A 9,958-nucleotide genomic window follows, 5' to 3' on the forward strand; every position below is an offset into this window, starting at 1 on the left:
GGTCATTGAGGTTATGTAATACCTCATTTGATTCCAGGCGAGGATGGAAGTTATTTAAGCCCTATTCCAGAATGCGCATTTTAAATCGCTCACTTGGCTTCCAGTATGGACTCTTGAGGTTCATAGCTTGAGTGGAAAGAAAGAGAAAGCAAGCAACAGAAGATCAGTACAGCGTCAAAATGACAATTAATTCTCTTCCCAGTAGAATGAATCTCTCATATTTCCTCTCTTCGAGTATCTTTTGAAATTATATTTATGATTTGCTGTAAAATTGAGTAGGAGGATGTGAAAACACATAAAACTTCCGTTAATTTGGGATTCGATACATTTTCTAAACTTGGCTTTTTTTTAAAAAGACTTATTCGAAACTTAAGTAGAACTTGGGAAAATTGCCCCACATCCAGGAACGTTTCCTGGAACTGGATAAGCAAAAAAAATAGCAATATATTTTTCTTGTGCCAAAAAGTTTATTGATTACATTAACTTTTGGCATTTGCGTTATCGATTCAAAACATTATACAAACATTATACAAACGTATATTTTTTCCACTTCCGGAAAAAAAATAAAATTGAAATGGACAGGAAGGAGGAGGATGGGATTAAATAAAAAGAAAGAATACAAGAATCAGGAAAATCAGATGTTGGACGACAATTTCAAAATTGTAGCAAACTGAAATAAACGTAAATGATTATTTCAACAGATATCTTCCTTATAAAGTAAAGGAATGGATTCCTATCATATATTTTCGTGTTTGGAATTGTCCTTGTCAAATGTCAGCAATCTCCGAGAAGTTTACATAAAGAAGTTTTTATAAAGACTGCAGATTTCTTATGTCCATAGTTATCTGTTATTTTGCACAAATTAGCAAGAACAGGAGATTTTAGTACTTGTTGGAGAATTGGTAATGTTACTCCACTATGTATATGCGTTTGTGGTAGCTCAAGTCCAACCGATTACTTCCCAATTTTCATAGTACCTATATTATGTAAATTTTTTTAACGTCTTTTGGCAAAACGTCTTAATAGGTTTGCTGAAGGTAATCATCTGTTCCCCAGTTTGCAATTTAGTTTTCTTAAAGGCCTCGGAGCATGTGATGCCCTTCTTACAATCTCCAATGCTGCACAGAAATCCCTTGATTATGATCAGGAAGTTCGTATGATTGGCCTTGATTTTAGTGCTGCCTTTGACCGTGTTAATCATGAGGCCTTTGTTTTCAAACTCAAACAGTTGGGAGTGGGTGGGTCGTTTCTTAGCATCATTATTAAAATTTTGAGCAATAGATAGCAAAGAGTTGTTGTTGACGAGCACCGTAATGAGTATAGGAATGTGATATCTGGTGTTTATCAGGGTAGTGTTCTTGTTACTTTTCATACTATATACACATGACATGTGGTTTGGCCTAGAAAACAAGCTTGTTGCATATGCAGATGATGCTACTCTCATTCAATCAATTCTGTTCTCCGAATGTAGATCTGGGGTTGCTGAATCTTTAATAGAGATCCTGACAAAACTCAAAGTATGATTGTAAGCATGTCAAGGATAGTGGCTCCTCAACATCCGGATCTGAGCATTGATAATGTTTCTATAACTTTGTATGACTCTTTAAATTTTCGGTGTGATTCTCGACAGCAAATTTACTTTTGAGAGTAAGTGTCTTCTTTAATTGTACAAAAAAATTGAGAAAGTCTTTTTAAGATTTTTGGTTATCAATCTATTTTGAAGAAGTGTTTTAATTATTTCATTCTGCCTTGTTTCGATTATTTATGTTCTATCTGGTATTCAGCTGCTGATTATCATCTTAATGTGTTGGATAGGAACTTCTATTAAATTTATTATTCCTGATCTAGATATTAATATTTGGCATCATCGTTCAATTATTTCGTTATGCATGTCGCATAAGATTTTTCATGATAGTGACCATCCTTTACATTGAGATCTTCCCTGACAGTTCCATCCTGTTCGTACTACTAGGCATTCAGTTAATTCTAATAGTCAGGCCTCCGTCATGAGGCTCAATACTACACAGTTTTCTAGAAGTTTCATTCCAGCTATGCCCAAGTTGTGGAATGATCTTCCTAATCGGGTTGTTGAATCAGTAGAACTTCAAAAGTTCAAACTTGCAGCAAATGTTTTTATGTTGAACAGGCTGACTTAAGTGTTTTAATAGTTTATATATAAAATACATGTTTTAATGTTAAAGTTTTTAAAATATTTTATTTTAATTGTTCATTAATACTTATATCGTTTATTTATTTCCTTATTTTCTTTGCTCACTGGGCTATTTTTCCCTGTTAGATCCCTTGGGCTTATAGCATCTTGCTTTCCCTACTAGGGTTATAGCTAAGCTAGTAATAATAATAATAATTATAATAATAATAATAATAATAATAATAATAATAATGGTGATGATGATGATAATAATAATACGAGTATGCATTTATATACAGATTTAGGTATTTGCGTGAGTCGTATGGTAATAGGTTAATGATGTACAGTATATATATATATATATATATATATATATATATATATATATATATATATATACTGTATATATATAATGTGTGTGTATGTGTCTGTATGCATTTATATGTTTAGCCTTATAAAACATTATCTTAGAGACGTCAAATCTGCAAATAGTTATATACATCAGAAAAATATTACACCATTAAAAGGAAAACTTATCCTCTGTTGCAATGCTGAAAGGTATCCCTAAAATATGCAAAAAGGAAACGTCATCTACTTCGTTACCGGATGTAGATATAATTAAAGAAAAAAAAGAATATGAAAGTTTCGTAGGTATCAATATTCAGCCATTAAAAATATGAAAGGGATTCATTAGCGTGAAGAATTCATTAGCATAATAATGCGTCAATCGTCACTCGTGAAAGGAATGTCATAGCTATTGGAATCCCGAAAATTATATCTAATTTCTGTCAGATGATATCATTATTCAGCGAATAGGGACTGTTAGTATTTTTTTATTGAATTTCCATTGTTAGTTTGTGTTTGTGTATATATATATAGTATATATATATTTATATATATATATGTATGTATATTTATAATTATATATATATATATATATATATAAATATATATATATATATGTATATTTATAATATATATATATATATATATATATATATATATATATATATATATATATATACACATATACATACATACACAGTATATTATACATGTATACTTTTGTTTATGCAATATTTTATATATATGTATATATATGTATATATATATATCTATATCTATCTATCTATCTATCTATCTATCTCTATATATATATATATATATATATATATATATATATATATATATATATATATATATATATATGCTTTTTTCAACATTTCATTAAACTCCAATTTTGAATAACCTTTATTAGAGTTAATAGTTCCTAAATATTTAAATGATTCCACCTCTTTAATCCTTTTTCCTTTCAATGATATTTCATTTTCCATCGCATATTTTCTTGTCATCATCTCTGTCTTTCTTCTATTTAACTTTTGCCCAACCTCCTGTGTTATTTCATGCATTCTGGTAATCAAGCTTTGCAAGTTCTATGGTGTTTTGCTAATAAGGACAGCGTCATCAGCATACTCTAGGTCCACTAATTTCCTGGTATCAATCCAGTCTAATGCTCCTCCGCCATCCCCAACTGTTCTATGCATTACAAAATCCTTGAGTAGGATAAACAACATAGGTGACAACACATTATTGGAGTACTCCACTGTTTCGCTTGAAATTCATTTGATAGGACTCCACTAATATTAACTTTTACACTTGCAATGCTCATGAACAGAACTCTATAATATCGCAAGACTCTAGAAAATTTGCCGGTCCACACTATCAAAGGCTTTTTCATAGTCCACAAATGCCATCAAAAGTGATTTTTTATATTTTTCTCATTGCTGTACAATGTCTGGAATGAAAATTTGGTCAGTACAATTTCTACTTTTACTAAATCCCGCTTTTTCATCTCTCAGCTTTTCATCAATATTTTTCTCTAGTCTCCTTAAATTGAGCATAACTATATATTTCTATGACAACTCACACAAGTGTGATGCCTCTGTGATTATTGAAATCAGTCAGATCTTGTTATTTAGCCATTTTCACCAACACTCCTAGTTCCCATTCATCAGATTGTCCCTCTTCATGCCTCATTCTACAAAATAATGTAAGTATTCTGGGAGTCACTTCATTTGCGGCCAAAACCATCTCAGCAGTTATTCCATCGTATCCAGGAGCTTACCATCTCTTGTGTATTTTAAGAATAGCCTCGACTTTGAACACACTGAATTCATTCATGGGCATATCAAGATCTTCCTCAGCTTCAGGTATATCGATCTATTATTCCCTTCATATATCCTATTCATGACCTCACTTAAGTGTTCCATCCAACGTTGCCTTTCTTCATCTTTGTAGTTATAACAGATCCATCTCTCTTTTTGATGGGTATATGCCTCTTCTCTTTTGCCCCAGTAGACATTTCGTTAATAGTTCTATGAGCAATTCTTACACCATAACCACTCCCTTAATTCATAGCTGTGTCACCCTCATTCCTGGCTTTTCTTTTGACCTCACTATCAATACTGGAATACATATCATGCTCTACCTTGAAATTTTCATTACTTCCTCGAAAGCTTTCAACAATCAATTTCTGTCTTTATCTCCTTTTATATGGTATCTCAAGTATCATTTTGATATCTATGGTTTTCTCCTTGTAACTCCATGTCCCAAAACTCCACTATAAACTGACTGATATGTTCTTAATTTCACACCATTCTTCATTAATTGTCTGCTCTTCGTCTCTTAAACTCTCTTAATACTGCAAATAGATTCCTACGTCTAATTGCAAATGTTTCTGTGTGCTCATCACCTAGAAGCTTAGTTGTATCAAACCTACATATTTACCTTTCTGCTGGGTGCTTACAGTTCTAATTTTAAGTGTGGCAATGAGGACCTGGTGATCACTACGGGTACCAATATCTGCACCTCTATAGCTTCTTACATTTCTCAGAGTCCTCCTTCTCTCTTTAATAATGGCTTTGTGAAATAGTTGATTTTTTAAATGGCCACATGGTCCATGTATATTTGTGGATGTCCTTGTGCTGGAAAAGAGTACATCCAATAACAAGATTTTTTGTTGAACAAATCCATTTTCATTTGCTACTTCGACGAGACCCTCAACACCCATTATATTGTCTATATCTTGATTATTGATTAATTCACCAATTACAACTTTCACATTTCACTCAGGCTCCTCATCTATTACACTGCAGTTCTTCATAGTATTTATCTTTCCTTTTTATCAGAGGAACTATTTATTGGTGCCTAGCAACCAATAATGCTCATATTGCACTGCTTTGATTTAAATTTTGCAAGTAACAATCTACTATTTACATCTCTCCATTCCGTTAATGCCTTTTCTGCTCATGGTATTATCATCATTCCTTCCCCTTCTCTTCCAACTCCATTTGTTCTTCCTGAGTATATATAGTTTTGCCTTGGTTTAAGATTTCTCTACCAATCCCCTTACAACGTGTTTCAGTTAGGGCTAAGGTATCCACACTATGTTTCATAAGTTCATTCTCCGCTTGCTGTAATTTCCCATTATGATTCTTGGTTCTAATAATCCAATTATCAATTCCCAATTTTTCCTTAGTATTTATTTACCGGGGTATTCTTAGTACCCTGCTACGCCCGGGACCGGGGCCATTCTCTCATTTTCTCTTTCCATACAATATATATTTATCAAATGCAAAGTTTGTAATAGAGAGTGATATTAATGTTTTGGCAAGAATGATTTTTTTTAACATTTTTTGGGGGGCTCTGAGAATTTCCGTCTTAAATAATTTGACATTTTTAAGAAACAGGATTTATAAAAAAAATTTAGATTTATATTTATCACAGATGTTCATAAAGAAAGATTTGTTTGTATCCTATATTTTCTATATATGTATTTCATATTTTATTATTAACTTTAATATAAGAATCTTTAACTCCCGAATTTAATTGTGCCAGGTCGGTAAGAGTCGAGGTTGACTCATTAGGCTGGTTAATCTCTTCCCTTTTAATAATAAATATTAACCTTCGAAAATACATCGTGTAGTATATATCCAGGCTGAAGACAAGAAACACATGTTTCGGAGGAAATTTTTATTCATTCTTTCGTTCTGCAGAAGTATTAATTGAATGATAGATTAGAAAAGGAGATTAATGAATTGATTTTGGAATATAGATTTCACGATATTACTGTTGTTCTGAATGCGAATCTGTTTTAAAAACACCGAATCTTTCTCTTCAAAACAGCAAAATTGTGTCTTCAAAACAGAGAATCTGTGTTTTCAAAACCGCGAATCTATGTTTCCAAAACAGCGAATGTGTCTTCAAAACAGCGAATCTTCGTCTTCAAAACAACTTTATCCCTTTTAAAAACCAGGAATGTGTAGGATAGAAAGAAAAGCCTGAAGACCATGAGTCGAAGAGAGGACAAGGAGAGTCTAGGGGGAAATAACCCCGTTAAGTTTGGAAAAAGTTTAATCACGAAAGTTTAGGCCAAATGAACGAGAGGAGGACCTGACTGATGATGGAGGTGGAATCTTACCATCGTTTGGGATTCGGCCAGATTTATCTTTCTTGTAATTTCCCTCTTTTATCTTTGGCTGTTAGTTCTGGAGCTTCATCTCTCTTTTTCCAATTTTGGAATCTTCTTTGCATTGATTAATGACATGGTTTACTTAATATGAGTTTTATGAGTGGGAATACCTTAAAGTGGTGAAAGAGTTATTGTATCGTCATTCTCAGCAAAGGTGTACTAGTCAGGGTCACTCACACCATCACCACTCCGTAGTGGCCATCGTGGTGATGAAAACTGGCCAAACCCCAGACATGAAAAAGGTCATGTCTGAGGCTTTTGTCCTGCAGTGGATTAGAAACGCCTGCATTTGTGGTTGTTGGTGTGGTTGTAGGTTTATACTTGACCCTTTTAATTTTGATGCATGCAACATTACTTAGTGGTGTTTAATGCCATTCAATACATTTAGAGTAAAATGATCCGTTATGATATTTTCTTTTGATATATTTATTTTCCTTCTAACCTGTAATTGTTGTTAGGTATGATTCTATAACCATATTTTGTAATCTACCTTATTTCTTCTCGTTAACAGATGATTGAAGATGAGATATTCAAGATGGCTGGGATCTTTCATTATATCTTATCTAGAAGTTGTTGTTGCTAAGAGAGAGAATTTCTATGAGTGATATTGCGTATATACTCCACGTCTTTCTAGGAAGTAATAAGGTAAGTGATATATTATTTTAGAATTTTTTTCACGAATGGTAATTAATTTTCAGGGAAGGCTTTATATCAGATATTGAGGATTGTTAATATTTCATCAGTAATTTACATTGAAGCATCATAGCTCTCATCTTCAAGATTAATCTCATTTTAGTGGTAACATGGAGGAGGGTATTTGGCAAGCCATACTTTATTTCCACCATAATTCCGAGGTCTAGAAGTCGATATCAACTTGAGTTTCATAGCTTATATTTGGATACAATTCGAGTATAGTTTATTGAGGCACTCCGTTGCGGTCACATCTTAAGTAAGTGCATTCTGACACGAATTAAAAGGTATACTCGCATATAACATTACTGTCTTTGTTATGGCTTCCCGAATTTCTCAAAGCTTTTATTGCAATAATTTTGACGTCAATATTCTTTTGCGTCAATGTTACAAACTAAAAGTTCAATACAACCACGCGATCGAACTTTCTGCACAATACTAGAGAACGAGATTTACTGTAAAGTTGTTCTCGGATAATTCAGTTGCTTTAAAGGTTTACACAAACTGTACTTACATAACGCAATTTTTATTTTACACTTCTGAAAAAAATAAGGTCGGGAAAAAGTAATCTGTATGGGATATATATTCTCTCTCTCTCTCTCTCTCTCTCTCTCTCTCTCTCTCTCTCTCTCTCTCTCTCTCTCTGATGTAAATTATTCGCTATACTATATCATACTTAGAGATTATTCCACTTAAAACACCACTAAGTACAAGCCGTATTTCCTATGATTCATACCCCTTTTAGCGGTTTTTTTACATTAATAAGTACAAGCCCTATTTCCAAGGATTCGTGACCCCTTTTAACTTGTTTTTAATTCTTACATTAATAAGTACAAGCCCTATTTCCTATGATTCATGACCCCTTTTAGCTTGTTTCTAATTCATACATCAATGATTACAAGCCCTATTTTCTATGATTCATGGCCCAATTTAGCTGATTTTCATTCATACATTCAACTGTAGTTTTCCCCCAATAAAATCTGTAAGCAACTGAAGATTTCCCAGAGTTAGCAGTTTCATCTAAGAGTTGATGAGCGTTCAATATATCTAAAATGGAATTCTCCTCTCCACCACCCAAATCATTCACAACCTCTTCCCATTGTATTTCAGGTCACCTTAGTTGAAGTAGATCTGTGAGTAGGATGTGGGTTTAATGGGATATGGTAGATGGTAAGGCTGCCGAGGTAACGCTGGAATTTTAAAATGGGAGTGGATGAGTTTGTTGAAGTTTAGTTTGTGATGTTGCTGAAGTTAGGAAGCGATATTTGTAAAGGTTGCTGATGTACGTTTTCGGGATTAGCGAAGTTGCTCTAGTTGAGAAATGGAAGTGAGTGATGTTGTTCAAGTTGAGAAATGGTAATTGTAGTTCTTGTTCAAGTTGAGAAATGGAAGTTAGTGATGTTGTTCAAGTTGAAAGATGATATTTGGAGTTGTTGTTCAAGTTGATAAATGGTAGTTGGTGTGGTTGTTGAAGTTGAGAAACATTTCTCGAGGTTGTTGAAGCCTAGAAATGGTTGTATGTGAGGTTACAAAAGTATAGAAATTTATAGAACGCAAAGTTGTTGACGTTTTAAAAGGGTTGTTAAGTGGCTAAAGTTGGATGATAATATTTAGTGAGGTTGTTGAATAGTGAGAGTACTAAATTTGAGAAATGGCAGTTGATAAACTCAGAAAGTATATTTGATGGTAGTTTATGTGGTTATTGATGTTGGAAATTGGTAGTTGGTGAGGTATCTGAAGTTTGGAAGTGTTGATAAATTTGGTTACTGTAGTTGGAATTGGTAGTAGTTTATGTGGCTATTTTAGACTTAATATTTCCGAAAGATGCAAGTTTCAAGGTTGTTAGAGAAGGCTCACAGGTTATTGCAAAGTACGAATCTGATGGGGGTTCGTTAGAGGTAGGTAGAACCTTGCAGTCCATGGTAATTGGGTAGCAATGTATTTAAATTGTACTTTCAATAGGAATGGAATTAGTTTTAACTTGCGTTTGGTGGAATTGAGTCAGTTTAATTAAATCATTCGGTGACCAGTAAATTCGTTTACATTTAATCCCAGCCTTGCAAATCTCCCTAAACTGTGCCACTGTCGATATCTTTGTTTAGTTGTTCACATGTTGATATCTCCTCTCTGTCTGCTTCTCTGTTAATGAATAGGTCCACAGGCCGATTCCTATGAATGTTTGCAGATTTTGAAAAATATCTCTTGTAAATCTTAATACAGTTTTATTGGGGAGCTGGGACTGATAAATAAACCCTTAAAATCTACTTAAAATGTAGTCTGTGATTATATCATGCTATTTGAAAATGATTTGAATGCATGACACAAAATTTATTGGTATATTTGCGGATGTTCCTATGAAATTGATTGCGTTAAAAGTGGACGATGAAATCCTCTTTTATTAGATTTGATTAAAATATGTAAACATTCTGTGTACAGAGACTGCCCACTAGTCGAGTAGATTTGCTTCAGTTGCGATATTGGAAGGTAAATATCTCATGGAAATATAGTCATGGATTTTTAAAACATTCAAACATTAATTTCCAGATCTGGCCACAGATTTAGAAGAGATTGGGCCATTTGTCGAAATA

The sequence above is a fragment of the Palaemon carinicauda genome, chromosome 28, assembly GCF_036898095.1.
Source record: "Palaemon carinicauda isolate YSFRI2023 chromosome 28, ASM3689809v2, whole genome shotgun sequence".
NCBI lineage: Eukaryota > Metazoa > Arthropoda > Malacostraca > Decapoda > Palaemonidae > Palaemon > Palaemon carinicauda.